General features: G+C 43.9%; 1 long non-coding RNA gene across 1 annotated transcript; it reads right to left on the bottom strand.

The window, feature by feature from the left end:
- Nucleotides 1–7,681: 7,681 nt before the first annotated feature.
- LOC148004952 (uncharacterized) lies at nucleotides 7,682–11,544 on the bottom strand. The gene is made up of 4 exons (XR_015625926.1): nucleotides 11,341–11,544; nucleotides 10,386–11,118; nucleotides 9,595–9,721; nucleotides 7,682–8,814 (listed from the first exon to the last, which is right to left on the bottom strand). It is a non-coding gene; the product is annotated as an uncharacterized LOC148004952 (long non-coding RNA).
- Nucleotides 11,545–14,548: the final 3,004 nt, after the last annotated feature.

Genomic DNA, 14,548 nt, shown 5'->3' with positions numbered 1-14,548 from the left:
AAACGGTCTTCGTAGTCGCCAATCACCCCTGGCTCTTAAGCTCTTTTTGTCCCCTCTGCTTACAACAATCCCTGAACCTTGGGAGGAGGGAGTGAGAGAGAGAAAGATGGCCCACTTCAAGACAAACATTCCGTAGTCACATATTTATTCCCTGCACCCTGAGCAGTTGTCTCTGTGTTAATCATTATATAGAGCCCAAGGAAGCTTCTCTCATGAGGGCGAGGAGATATACGAACCTGTGGGTATAGTGAAATGTCACGAGGAGTCAGCTTAATGGTATGTCCCAGTGGTAGAGTAATAGTAGTAAGACAGGAGACACAAGGTCTTGGACCCTATAACCGTCCCAGGTATGACGTGTTCTACTTTGTGGAATAGGCTTTAAATAAATTCAGAGTCATTGGTTACCCCCGTGATATTCATGCCACTGTTGCACCGAAGGGGATATTTTGGTAGTCGAGTTGTTGTTTGCATCATTCATAGCTTGTTGGGGGGGAACTTTTGCACATCGTGTGAAGGCCGTCCTCGTGTTCTTCGATCATTGATCATGCTGTACCAGCAGAGAGCTGAGCACTGGCTGGGTTTTGTGATTGTTACTCTTACGGCTCAACGCCTGCCTCGGTATTGTAAACAAATACCTCCCTCACTCGCTGATTGGCTTGATAAAAATCTGACGGCCAATAGCTAGGCAGGAAAGGGAGAGTGGGACTTCCGGCCTGAGAGAGGAACTCAAAGAGAAGCAGAGGCCGGAAGGTTCGCCAGAGGGACGCTGGAAGGAACAGCTGTCCCGACTGAGTGACAGAGAGGTAATGGGCCACGTGTTGAGACGTAGGAATAGTCGAAGTTAATTTGTATGAGCCAGCTGAGAGCCTACCCAGCCATAGTGTCTAAGCTTTTATAAATAACAGTAAGTCTCCGCGTCTTTATTCATCCAGTGGCAGGTCCAAGAAATCCTGTCGGAACAGCTGAATAAGGTCAGTGATGACTTTCCTCCTTCAGCCGCGTATACAGCACCTCGCGGCTAAAACTATCCCATAGAGATCAGGCTTCCGCGGCTATCCCAGCTTGACGCCTCATGTTCTGTCACTAAAGTAAGCGATGTCTTCAGCGATAGGGTCTTACGGCCACGTTCTAATCAAGGGGACTGTGCTCACTAGACATCCAATCAAGGTGACAAGTGGATTCTTGGCAGAGCAATGCACAGTTCAGTCTGAGCGTTGGACTTCAGAATTCAACGTGATCAATACAAAGCCATGAAACCATAGCATAGCATGGTTGTCCGGAGGTCAAAAAGGCTGAGCCTAACATCCTCACATCTCAGTACTGTGGATATGAGGAAGACTAAGCAAAGACCACTGATAAGAAATATCTGGTAAAACAGGAGACACTGACCACATGCAAGCCGGGGGATGAAGGTATGACAAGGAGAGGTCAGCTATACCAGATGCCACCAGTGAAGGTAGACAAGACTGCCACTGCTTACACAGCACAGTGTGGTGTGATTCCCCTGCCCTCCCCCGCCCCCCCCCCCCGGGAGTAGTGAACAAACATCTACCCACTCAAGGCAGGTAACCTGTGACAGGTCAAAGAAATGATTGTATAAAGTCTAATTGGTGAGCCCAGGAGTTTATTGGGGTTAGTTACAGTAATGTAGATGAGGGATCCCTTACAGAAGCATGGATGAGTCAGAGACACTTGTATCCCTGAAAAGCCCACACCAGCACGGGTGACAATTCAGAAACGCTGTAATCCTGGAGCTCTCTGCACAACTTTTAGGCAGCTGAACAGGTTGCAGTGTCTTCTCAATAATACTCTCAGGAGACAGCTGAATCAGGCTCCTGTCAGCACGCACTTCTTGGTATCAGCAATAGTGTGTGGATTTGGTGGCTGTATATGGGTTGGATCCCCAGGTAGGGCAGGCTCTGGATGGCCTTTCCTTCAGTCTCTACTCCACTCTTTGTCCCTGTATTTGCTTTAGACAGGAACAATTCTGGGTGAAGGGTGGGTTGCCCCATCCCTTAACTGGGGGCCGTGCCTAACCTCTGGATATGGTCTCTACAGGTTCTCTCTCCCCTTTGTTGGGCGTTTCAGCTAATGTCATTCCAGTTGGATCCTGGGAGCCTCTTGCTTTTCTGGCATCTGGGACTTTCTGGTGGCTACCCCCACTTCCCCATCTCCCATTGCTACACACCTCTGTTCAATATATCTCTCCTCTCTCACCTAATTCTGCCCCCCTTTTCCCTCTCCCCCCACTTCTCTTCCTCCTAAGTCCCTCCTACCCCCAACCTTCTGTGATTATTTTGTTCCCCCTTCTAAATAGGACTATAGCACCCACACTTTGGTCATCCTTCTTGAGTTTCCTGTTGTCTGTGGATTGCATCTTGGGTAATTCGAGCTTTTTTCCTAATATCCACTTATCAGTGAGTGCATACCATGTGTGTTCTTTTGTGACTGTGTTACCTCACTCAGGATGATATTTTCTAGTTTCATCCATTTACTTGTGAATTTCATGAAGTCATTGTTTTTAATGGCTAAGTAGTACTCCATTGTGTAGATGTACCACATTTTCTGTATCCGTTCCTATGTTGAAGGGCATCTGGGTTCTTTCCAGCTTCTGGCTATTATAAATAAGGCTGCTATGAACATAGTGGAGCATATGTCTTTGTTATATGGTTGGAGCATCTCTTGGGTATATGCCCAAGAGTGGTATAGCTGGGTCCTCAGGTAGTACTATGTACATTTTTCTGAGGAATCTCCAGACTGATTTCCACAGTGGTTGTACCAGCTTGCAATCCCACCAACAATGGAGGAGTGTTCCTCTTTCTCCACATCCTCACCAGCATCTGCTGTCACCTGAGTTTTTTATCTTAGCCATTCTGACTGGTGTGAGGTGGAATCTCAGGGTTGTTTTGATTTGCATTTCCCTGATGACTAAGGATGCTGAACCTTTCCTTAAGTGCTTCTCAGCCATGCAAGATTCCTCAGTTGAGAATTCTCTGTTTAGCTCTGTACCCCATTTTTTAAATAGGGTTATTTGGTTCCCTGGAGTCTAATTTCTTGAGTTCTTTGTATATATTAGATTTTAGCCCTCTATTGGATGTACGGCTAGTCAAGATCTTTTCCCAATCTGTTGGTTGTTATTTTGCTCTATTGACAATGTCTTTTGCCTTAAAGAATCTTTTCAATTTTATGAAGTCCCATTTGTTAATTGTTGATCTTAAAGCATAAGCCATTGGTCTTCTGTTCAGGAAGTTTTCCCCTGTGCCCAAGTATTTGAGGCTCTTCCCCACTTTCTCTTCTATTAGATTCAGCATATCTGGTTTTATGTGGAGGTCCTTGATCCACTTGGACTTGAGCTTTGTACAAGGAGATAAGAGTGGATCAATTTGCATTTTCTTCTACATGCTGACTGCCAAGTGAACCAGCACCATTTATTGAAAATGCTTTTTCCCACTGGATGATTTTTGCTCCTTTGTCAAAGATCAAGTGACCATAGGTGTGTGGGTTCATTTCTGGGTCTTCAATTCTATTCCATTGATCTACCTGCCTGTCTCTGTACCAATACCATACAGTCCTTATCACTATTGCTCTATAATACAGCTTGATGTCAGGGATGGTGATTGCTCCAGAAATTCTTTTATTGTTGAGAATAGTTTTGGCTATCCTGCATTTTTTGTTATTCCAAATGAATTTCAGAATTGCACTTTTTAACTCTATGATGATTTGAGTTGGAATTTTGATGGGGATTGCATTGAATCTGTAGATTGCTTTCAGCAAGATGGCCATTTTTGCTATACTTATCTTGCCAATCCATGAGCATGGGAGACCTTTCCATCTTCTGAGATCTTCTTCAATTTCTTTCTTCAGAGACTTGAAGGTCTTGTAATACAGATCTTTCACTTGCATGGTTAGAGTCACCCCAAGGTATTTTATCTTATTTGTGACTATTGTGAAGGGTGTTGGTTCCCTAATTTCTTTCTCAGACCTTTTATCCTTTGAGTAGAGGAAAATTATTGATTTGTTTCAGTTAATTTTATATACAGACACTTTGCTGAAGTTATTTATCAACTGTAGGAGCTCCCTGGTAGAATTTTTGTGGTCGCTTATGTATGCTATCATATCATCTGCAAATAGTGATATCTTCACTTTCTCCCTCCCAATTTGTATCCCTTTTATCTCTTTTTGTTGTCTAATTGCTCTGGTAAGAACTTCTAGTACTATATTCAGTAGGTAGGGAGAGAGTGGGCGGCCTTGCCTAGTCCCTGATTTTTGTGGGATTGCTTCAAGTTTCTCTCCGTTTAGTTTGATGTTGGTTACTGGTTTGCTGTATTTTGCTTTTATTATGTTTCGGCATGAACCTTGAATTCCCGATCTCTCCAACACTGTGAACATGAATGGGTGTTAAATTTTGTCAAAGTCTTTTTCAGCATCTAGTGAGATGATCACATAGCTCCTGTTTCCATATCCAGTCTGTTAGCCTATGTCTTTTTATTGTTGAATTGAGTCCACTGATAATTGAGTGATATTAGGGACCAATGATTGTTGGTACCTGTTATTTTTGTTGTTAGAGGTGGAATTATGTTTGTGTGTTTCTTCTTTGGGGTTTGTTGTGAAAAGATTAATTTCTTGCTTTTTCTTGGGAGTAGTTCCCCCCCACCCTCCGGGGTTGGACTTTTCCTTCTATTATCCTTTGTAGGGCTTGATTAGTGGAAAGATATTGTGTAAATTTGGTTAAGTTATGGAATATCTTGGTTTCTCTATCTATGTTAACTGTGAGTTTTGCTGGGTATAGAAGCCTGGGCTGGCATTTTTGTTCCCTAAGGATCTGTATGACATCTGCCCAGGATCTCCTGGCTTTAAGAATCTCTGTTGAGAAGTCTGGTGTAATTCTCATAGGTCTGCCTTTATATGCTACTTGACCTTTCCCCCTTATTGCTTTCAATATTCTTTCTTTGTCCTGTGCATTTGGTGTTTTAATTATTATGTGATGAGAGGAATTTCTTTTCTGGTCCTGTCTTTTCTGTAGGCTTCTTGTATGTTTCTGAGCATCTCTTTCTTTAGGTTAGGGAAGTTTTGTTCTCTAATTTTCTTGAAGATATTTGCTGGCCCTTTAAGTTGGGAATCTTCACTCTCTTCTATACCTATGATTCTCAGACTTGGTCTTTTCATTGTGTCCTGGAGTTCTTGAATGTTTTGTGATAGGTGCCTTTTGCGTTTTACATGTTCCTTGACTGTGGCGTAGATGTCTTCTATGGTGTCTTCTGTCACTGAGATCCTCTCTTCTGTCTCTTGTGTTCTGTAGGTGATGCTTGCATCTATGACACCTGTTCTCTTTCCTAGGTTTTCCATCTCCAGGGCTGTCTCTCTTTGAGTTTTCTTTAATGATTCTATTTCCATTTTTAGATCCTAGACAAATTTGTTCAATTTCTTCACCTTTTTGATTGTGTTCTCCTGTATTTCTTTAAGGTATGTGTTTCCTCTTTAAGGGCTTCTACTTGTTTACTTGTGTTGTCCTGTATTTCTTTCAGAAGGACATTTATGTCCTTCTTAAAGTCCTCTATCTTCTTCATGAAATGAGAGTTTAGATCTGAATTTTGCTTTAAGGGTGTGTTGGGGTATCCAGGACTTGCTGTGGTAGGAGAGCTGTGATTTGCTGTTACCAAGTCAAATCGATTTCTGTTGCTTATGATCTTACGCTTGCCTCTCACCATCTGGTTATCTCTGGTGTTATCTGGCCTCCCTGTTTCTGACTGGAGCTTGTCCTTCCTGTGAGCCTGTGTTCCTGGGTGTGTCAGAATACCTTGGGAGTCTAGCTGTAACTGGGGTGTGGGCTGTGTGGGTTCAGATCCAGAGCTGAGACTCTGCATCCGGCACAGTTGGAACCCGGAAGGCGTGCAGGTCTCTGGCTGGGCCCAGTCTCAAGTCTTGATAAAATTTTTTAGCATAGAACTCAGGGCCTTCACAACTTGGATTTGACAAACGCACAGCCTTAGAGCCTAACAATCAACTTATCCTTCACCCCACTCACAAATCAATGGGCCTAGAGTTCTCATAAGCACCCGTAGCATCGTTTATCTTTCTTATGATTCTTCAGAAACAAACAAACAGACAAAACTCCAATCTGAGCCTTTTCAGGTCTGGTCATTGCTAAATTGTAATTCAGGGTCCTCCCCTGTGGGAAATCCTTCGTTTTCTTTGTTCCTTGGTCAAATCATTTGCTATTTTAGCAGTTGTCATCCCATCATGCTATAATTTGAACTCAACATGACTAGGGTCTAAGAGTCCTAAGGTCTGAGGTAGCTCATCAAGCTGATATTCAGGGAACGATTACTGTGGCACTGTGGGTAACCCTTTGCCTCTTTTAAGATAGTGCCACGAGGTCATCCTAACTGTGAATGAATGTGTCTTGCAAGCCAAGAAACCTGGTAATAGATTCTACTAACAAGTAATTTGCATCCAAGACTCAAACCTAGCTTTGCCTGATTTTCAAGTCCCTGCTTAAATTAAGTACTCCCACAGCTGCCTCTGAAATAGGCGCTAATGTTTATGTGTTTTTGCTCACGCTTGAGGAATCTATGAGTTAAAATCAGCACTGCACGCTCGGTTGCTCTAGAGAATTTTCTGTAACAAGGAAATTACATTATTCAGTCTGGTAACCAATAGCCAAACATGACCGCCGAGCTTCTGGAATTTGGCTGGTGCCACCGAAGAACCGATATTTTATTTTTTGACAAGTTACATCTGAATGTCATGTTGGCCTAATGGCTTCCATTGCGGGCGCTGTAGATCCAGGAAGGAGTTTTTACTCTACTGATTAGGAGAAAGTATTTGAAAAAAATCATGGAGATTCTTTGTGTGTGTGTGTGTGTGTGTGTGTGTGTGTGTGTGTGTGTACGCACGCACATGTGCATGGGTGGGCCTTTTAAACTCCATTAGTTTAAGAATATCCACAAGGAGCTGGGGAGATGGTTCAGTGGTTAAAAGTACTGGGCGCTCTTATAGAGGACCTGGGTTCGTTTCTCAGTACCCACATGGTCCCTCACAACTATCTATAACTCCATTTCCAGGGCATCTGGCACCCTCTATGGCTTCTGTGAGCACCTATAGGCACATATAGGGTGTGCATTTACACATGCAGGCAGACATTCATACACATCAATAAAATAAATGACATAAAAATTAAAATAAGAAACCCCTACCCATTAGTAGTAGCATGTCCAAAACCCTTGATTCAAGTATACACTATGCCTTGGGAAACCCCATGATCCCCCAAATACCATAGTTTACAGATTATGAAGAAAACTTCAGATGCATTATTATTTTATATACTGCTAAGAAAAGATACCATCAGTTATAATCATAAGGCAACCTAGATGATCGAAAATATCCCAGTTCCAGATATTTTTAAATCTTGGGTAAAATTAATCTTGGTGCAGTGAAAATAGGACCTTAGTTATTTTTATGATTTTCAGAATGATCTTAAACACACTTTTTTTTTTTTTTTTTTTTTTTTTTGTCGTTAGTGAAGCGTGCGATTTAGGTCACAGTTAGAGAGTTAACACTGGGCATTGTCATTTCCAGTTCAGCTTAATTTTTAAGGTCAATTTATCTGCAGTAAGAATCACCAGAACCCACCTCTTTAATAAGTTGTCTCCCGGATGATTAAGATTTGACACATTATAATAATATTACAAGTGAAGTGTTTATTTTTAATTTATTTTTTGCAAGTTTTTTTTTCATTTATCTTTGCAAGATTTCTTTCCTCATGTGCATTGCGCTAAGATGCGTGTGCTAAGGCGTGTGTGAGGCTTGGGCAGAATCAACTGACTTCAGAACTAATTGATTAGGCATAATTTTTCTTTTTGTGGTACCAGGGATTGCACTAAGGGCTTTGTACGTGCTGGGCAAGCTCTATCATTGAGCTAAACACACACACACACACACACACACACACACTGGCCCGCTCCTGTGTGGATAAAGCACACCAAACCAACACCAACATGGTTCCATGTGGAGAGATTTAATGGGAGAAGAAGACAAGGGGGGAGAGAAAGAAAAGAAAAGAGGAAGAGAGCAGAAATCTGCCTTTTATTTGGAATATGACGGAACTGCTCCCAGGTGGGGTTGCAAATTGAGCCTAAAGGTCTTCTGGGAATGTATGGCCGTTGCCATGGCAGCAGTGACCAAATGGTGTCACTGCTCAAGGCAATTCCTGATACCAACAACACCCACACATTCACACGCACTCTCCCTCTCTCTTGATATGATCTTGCTAAGTTGCCCTGACCGGTCTTGAACTTGCGATCTCCCTACCTCATCCCCCTTAAAGGCTGAATTACAAACTTGTACCACCCTGTCCAACTTGATACTGTATTCTGTATTTGGGTGACAAGAGTTGGGGAGTGGAGACTGGAAGGCACTTGGTAGCATCTGTGACCTCCGTCTTCGAGCTGCGGGCTGTTTGCACGGATGGTTATGAGCATCTAACATCGCTCCAGCCTGCACCGAGCCTGTGCTTCCTCCAGCTTCAAAGATACCTAAAGAAAACGGGACAGAAACCTGCCTGTTATCAGTAGAGTAGCTCCAGCTTTGGGGTGACATAAGCCTGTATGGTATGCCTTTTAATATTTAAGGCATTAAGCCCTTATCCATCTGTGTGGGGCCTTCTCTGTGTCCCTTTAGATGCTAAGAAAAATGTCCCATCCTCTATTCAGCTGCATCAAATTAATAAGTGATTCAGATCCATAAAATCATTTTGATCTCGAAATCCGCTCCACATGTTCCAATGCTTGGACTTCAGTAAAATGTGTATGAGACCTAAAAAAAAAAACAATACTTGAGCTTTTGAATTCAGATAACCCATGGCACACATATTCTGGTGGCATTTGAAAACTCCTGGTGTTAGGGTTTAGAATCTCGGCCTGTGCCCAGACAGAACACGCCAAGCCACCATGGTTCCATGTGGAGAGGTTTAAGGAGAGAAGAGTAGGGGAGAGGAAAGACCGGCCATGGGTACGTGGAGGGGGGGATTGGGAAGGGGGTGGCAAGAGCAGCAAAGAACAGAGAGCAAGAGTGGGTAAGAGGGGAGGAAGAGAGGGGTAAGAGAAAAAGAGGGGGCAAGCAGCCCCTTATATGGCACAGCTGGCTGTTGCTAGGCGACTGTGGGGCGGAGCATATCTGGCTGCTGCCAGGTAGCTGTGGGGGTGGAGCTTAGACGGAATACCAACACCTGGCTAATAAAAATCTTCTATCTAATAGATGGTTATATTTCAAAACAGCAAAGTATTGCCTGGACGTACTACCTAAGCCCAAGATCAGAGTGGAAATAATAACATTAGAATCACTGAATATGAGTCAGGGGGGCATTGAAAACAGAGCTGACAACACTCCGCATTGGGGAGAGTTCAGAATTCTTACCTACGAAGGCAAAGAGCCGGTCACTCGGCTCCAAGGCGTGGGCAACATGGAAACACAACCTAGGAACCTACAAACCGCTCCAGACACCCACGGTGCTTGTTTCTTTAAAAAAAAGTTTGGTGCGGCTAATAGTATCTGACGCCATGATCGCCATGACTGCCATGATCGGTCCACACTTGCCTAGCAACCTTGAGAGTCTCAGTGGTGCTCCTCCCTGCTAGCAGGTCGCTGGCAGCCTTCTCCTTGGTTGAGGAAACAGTGACCAGCGAAGGCTAAGTCGTCCCATTTTATCCCAAGAGGAAGAGACCTGCAGTCAACGTCACATTTGAGAACATCCGAAACAAAGGCCGTTTTGAAGCTGCCTCTCCTGGCATCTTTAGGTATTCTCTTATAAAGCAGTATGACTCTAGTTTGCCTTGCCCAACAACTAAGTGCTAATTGCACCCCTTGGGTAAGCCTTGGCTCCTGTGTTAAACACACCTAGAGTTGTTTTCCTATTACCATGAAAACTATTTGCCAAGAAAGGCTACCTGCGGAAGCACTAAGGGACGCTGTAATAAACTTTTCCTCATTTAAAGGGCTAGGAAGTACAGAACCCTGGAGAAGGCTCCCCGCCCAGAAAGAGATGCTGGAGAGTCCCCGTTGTGTGGGTTTGTTAAGTGAGGGATGGAGTTAATATTACGCAAAGAAAACAGCATTGCTGCTGTGTATGTGGTAGTGGTGGGGGCTGTGTATGTGCGGGTGAAGGTGGGCTCTATCTTTTGATCAGAATTTCTCTACCGCCGATGACCGGTTCTTCTTTGACATGTGTTACTCTGCTGAGGTAAGATATTCAGAGTAACTCCTCAGGAGTATGGAAAAGAAACTGTTCACCAGTTATGTAGGGCTGAACTAAAGTTTAATCTCGAGCAACTCTGCAAATTTCCCTAGGGGCCCTTTGGTGTGTGTCTGTGGTGGCCCCCGAGGCTTACTCCATGTTGGGTTCATCAGACGTCCTTGCAGGCTTCTAGGCAGATGTCGTTCCTCCTGCTGAACCTCACCGTGGGTTAGTGTGATCCTTTTGCAGTGTCTGCACTGTTCCTGGGCTCCCAGAGAGGTTCCCAGTCTGTCCAGGCTGCTCTTAGACATCTTGAGTGTTTCTTCTGTGCTGTGACCTGCTGGGCTTGGGTCCCCATCCCCTGGTTAGGGGTGGCAGGGGAGGGAACGTAGAAAAGACAGATACAGAGGCACACATACAATGCACAGTGAGACTGGGATCAGGTGGGGTTCTGCTGCTACTCCTGTCGGCCCAGAATCTCAGCGTGTTTATTACAGCACAGGGGAAGGGGTTAATTAGTCTCAGTAGGAGGAGGCCTCTGTAGGCTGACAGTCTCAGGCTGTAAACATCCAGGAGGAGAAAGATACAGTTGCTAGTCTCGGCTCCCAGTGATTAGGGAAGTTCACAAACACTCATACTGGACTCTCAAGGAGAGCTTTGCTACCTTTCTTCAGCCTGGCCCATATTGTTACAAACAGTTTCTGCCAATTTCCCATAGGTCAGAGACCTCGGAGTCTTCCACATGGACCCGCCCACTTCGCTTCCTCTACTCCTTACACGGAAGAAGTTCCTGGGAAAGGGTACACAGGACCCAGCTCACAGACTTCTTACAGCCTAGGCTCACAGCGCAGTACCATGCCTCAGTTTCTTCCCGGTGTACCTGGGCTCTGACAATGAAACGACACAAGTGTTTCCGGATGCTGCCATGCTTCTTAGGACTATCTTGAGTTCCCTGTGGCCTCTACAGCACTTCCTCAAGCCCCCTCCCCGCCTGTCTGTAAATCACCTCTCTCACACCCTGGCCTATATCACACAAAACCACAAAGCATTTGAAATCCAAAAGCCTTTTGATTGAATTGCTCAATCCCAAGGGCACACATGCTGCTCACCAAATGTGGTAGAAATAGCCAGAATGGTTTTCTAGAAAATGACGACGTGGATCTGAAGTAGGGAACTCACAGTAAAAACCCAAGAATATTACCTCATCACAATTTTCTTCCAAAAAATAATACCCCCATTGCCCTTCTACAGAGGTGCATTTATTGAAGCAAAAATCAGCACCCTGCAGTCTCGGTGCATCCTGCAAGCAGAAGGAAGCACTTTCTACGGCTCAGTAGGTAAATGTCTGGCCTTCTATTCAGTCCATTTATAGAAAGTTCCCTTTTCTCCAAGTAGATCACCAACCCCCTCTTGGTTCAAATTTCTGCCTGAGTCATATTCTCAGGAGTGCAAAGAATTTTTTACGAGGTAGGATCCCATTTCCCTCATGTCTCTAATTTCCATCAGATGGTATTCCACAAAAGCAGCGCTCCTTGTCCTCCGAGTCTCAGAGCATTTCAAGAGCTTCGAATGCAGCTCTGTGTCTCAACATCTTTCCATACCCGGCTCTGGCAAACACAAACCATGCTTCTGTCTTAGGACAACTGTCTTGAGGTCCCCACTGCCTGCCTGTGCAGTGCCCCGCCCCCAAGCCCAGCTGCTGATAATTAATTATTCCTTCTGAGGTAGGACAAGTGTTACCCAACATTCGATACCAGGTGGAGAACAGGCTAAGGCCATTTCTCACAATTCCATAGAACTGCAGGTGTCTCCGAGTTAACATAGTTGAACTTGTTAATTTCCTACTTTAATATGGTGCAAAAACAATGTGCATTCGGCTTAAACTGCACTTTTAACTTTGAATTTTGACCTTTCTTGCAGTCAGTGGCATACTATACAATACTCTCTCAAGATACCAGGCTATGGCCGCCTACCACAGCTCCCAGACAGATTCCTGATCATGATATCCCATGGTGTACTATATCGCCAGTTATTTTTGGCTACAAGCATTCAATAATAACACAAAACATTATGCCAAAATGGGTTTTGTATTAGATGACTCTGGCAAATTATAGATTGCAGCAAGAGCTCTGGGGTTGTTTAATATAGGTGAAGCCAAGCTGGACTCAGAGTCGTCTTTGCAGCTTGGCTTGTCTGAGAAGGACTCTCAGCTTTTATTGTTTACTATGGGAGGGAGGAGCCTAGTGAATGTAGTCAGTTTCAGGGATTTCCTGAAGCTATTCTGTGTTGTCTACCTTACTGCTTAAGGAGGAGGAAACTGCTACACTACATCAAGCAGAGCAGTTCTCCCTACTTGTACTTTGGGCAAGACAAGAGATCAAGCTTGGGCCCTCTTGTCCTTTTCCTTTTCTGTCTTATCTAAGGGAAAGTACTTAAACTGTGACAATAATAAAAATTAAGAGGTGGTTTATCAGAAATGATTATACCACTGAGTATGTGTAATACAGTTCCATATTTATTCCTGGCAGCGAGTATCTAAAACCCATAATATTATTCCCATTCTAGAGGTCAGATAACTAAACTTCAAAGAAATTAATTTGTCAAAAGAATTTTCACAAAAAGGGCATGTCAACCCTCAAACTCTGCTCTGCATAACTCATAAGCCCTAGTTCCTTACACTGTTATTAACTGCAACAAATGGTGTTTTATAAATACACATAACTTAGTGTCTATTAATAGCTACATTGTTCCAGGTCAGTGGGCCTCAGCAAGGCCCAGAGCTCTTTCTCCGTTCTTGCTAGAGTCTGGGGTTCACAGGATCACTTCCCTCTCTTGGTAAGTGGCACACAGAATTGAGGCTTTGGAGAATATAAGATATAGAGTGCCCCATTTCCACCCAAGTTCAGAATCAAGCCAGGACATAGATACAGAAATCCACTAAGATGGGAATGTTGGCTTCTACTGCTGGTGGAGTGGCGTTAGTGGTTTGGCTGTAGTGTGTGACCAAATGGGCTGTTCTCATACTCCGTCCCACCTCCTGTGCCCCACTCCTGACACTAGATGTTGATGCTCCAGCCTGAGAGACGTTTGGAACTATAGGCTATAAGCCGATGAAATCACACAGGGCCTCTGATTCAAAAGGAAGAAGAAATAACTCTAGTTTTGAGGGGCATGTTAGGATATGACCACACAATAAAGTCAAAACTGGGTGACATCATAGGTAGAGTATGCATTCCCTATACCTACCTAACATCACAGCTTAGCTTCACCTATGTTAAACCAGCCTAGAGCGTTTGGAAGATAGGCACAGAGAGGTGGGATCAGGTGGTCTTCAGCTCTTGGCTGGAAAAACTGTAGTACCCCAGAAACTCAGTCTATTTATTATATAGAATTGAACAAGGAGGTAAGGTTTGTAGAATAAGGCTGAATCAAGGAAACAGTTTTAGCCAATTCTGGTAGGAGACATCCCTTTAGGGAAGCAGTCTTTAGACCATAAATATCCAGGAGCAGAAAGCTGTGGTAGGCATTTTCTTTATATACTATTGAACTTGATCCTCTGAAAAAGGTTTTCTATCTTTCTGAGTCTGAGGCAATGAAGTCCTTGATGTGGCCATACCTGTATTAATAACTCACATTAAGGGAAGCCACACACTCAGGACTTCCTCTGCTCCTCTCACGTGACTGTATCAATCCAAAATACATTTAATACAACTTCCAAAGTCTCCATAGTCCTTCAAGACTGTGGAGAATCTGTTTAAGATTCTGAAGTCTTGTCTGAGACTCAAGGCAATCTCTTAACTGTAACCCCCTGTAAAATCAAAAAACAAATTCTATATTTTTAATTTATAATGGTTCAGAATATTCATTACCATCCCCAAAGAGAAGAGTGGGGGCATGGAAGGAAATAATGGACCAAAATCTAGTAGGGCAAACTGAATCCTGTGCTCCATACACAGGGGAAAGGGCTTAGATGACTCTGCCCTGCCAGCTTTTCTGCCTACAACATGCACTCATCTCTGGAGTTTGTTCTATTCCACATATAGAGCTCTCCTTGGCAGATACCTCTTGGCTCCGGCTTCTGCAATATTCTGAGGTCTCTACCAAAATGTAAGCTTGACTTTTCTAGCTTCATACAATGGGCCTTCAGGGACACCAGCCCTTTCAGGGCCTTTATGCAGGACTCACCTGATTCATGTGGCCTGGCCTCAGTGGTTCTTTGAAACTATGGAGGAAGAATCCAGGCTTCCTCACTCCTGTATCCTTTCGGCTCTAAAGCCAGCCCTACGTGGATGACACTGCTTAGTTTGGCCATCAGCT

This window comes from Rattus norvegicus, chromosome 7 (assembly GCF_021556685.1).
Source record: "Rattus norvegicus strain SHRSP/BbbUtx chromosome 7, alternate assembly SHRSP_T2T, whole genome shotgun sequence".
Taxonomy (NCBI): domain Eukaryota; kingdom Metazoa; phylum Chordata; class Mammalia; order Rodentia; family Muridae; genus Rattus; species Rattus norvegicus.
Note: the sequence above shows the minus strand (reverse complement) of the source record. Positions and strands in the feature narration are given on the sequence as shown.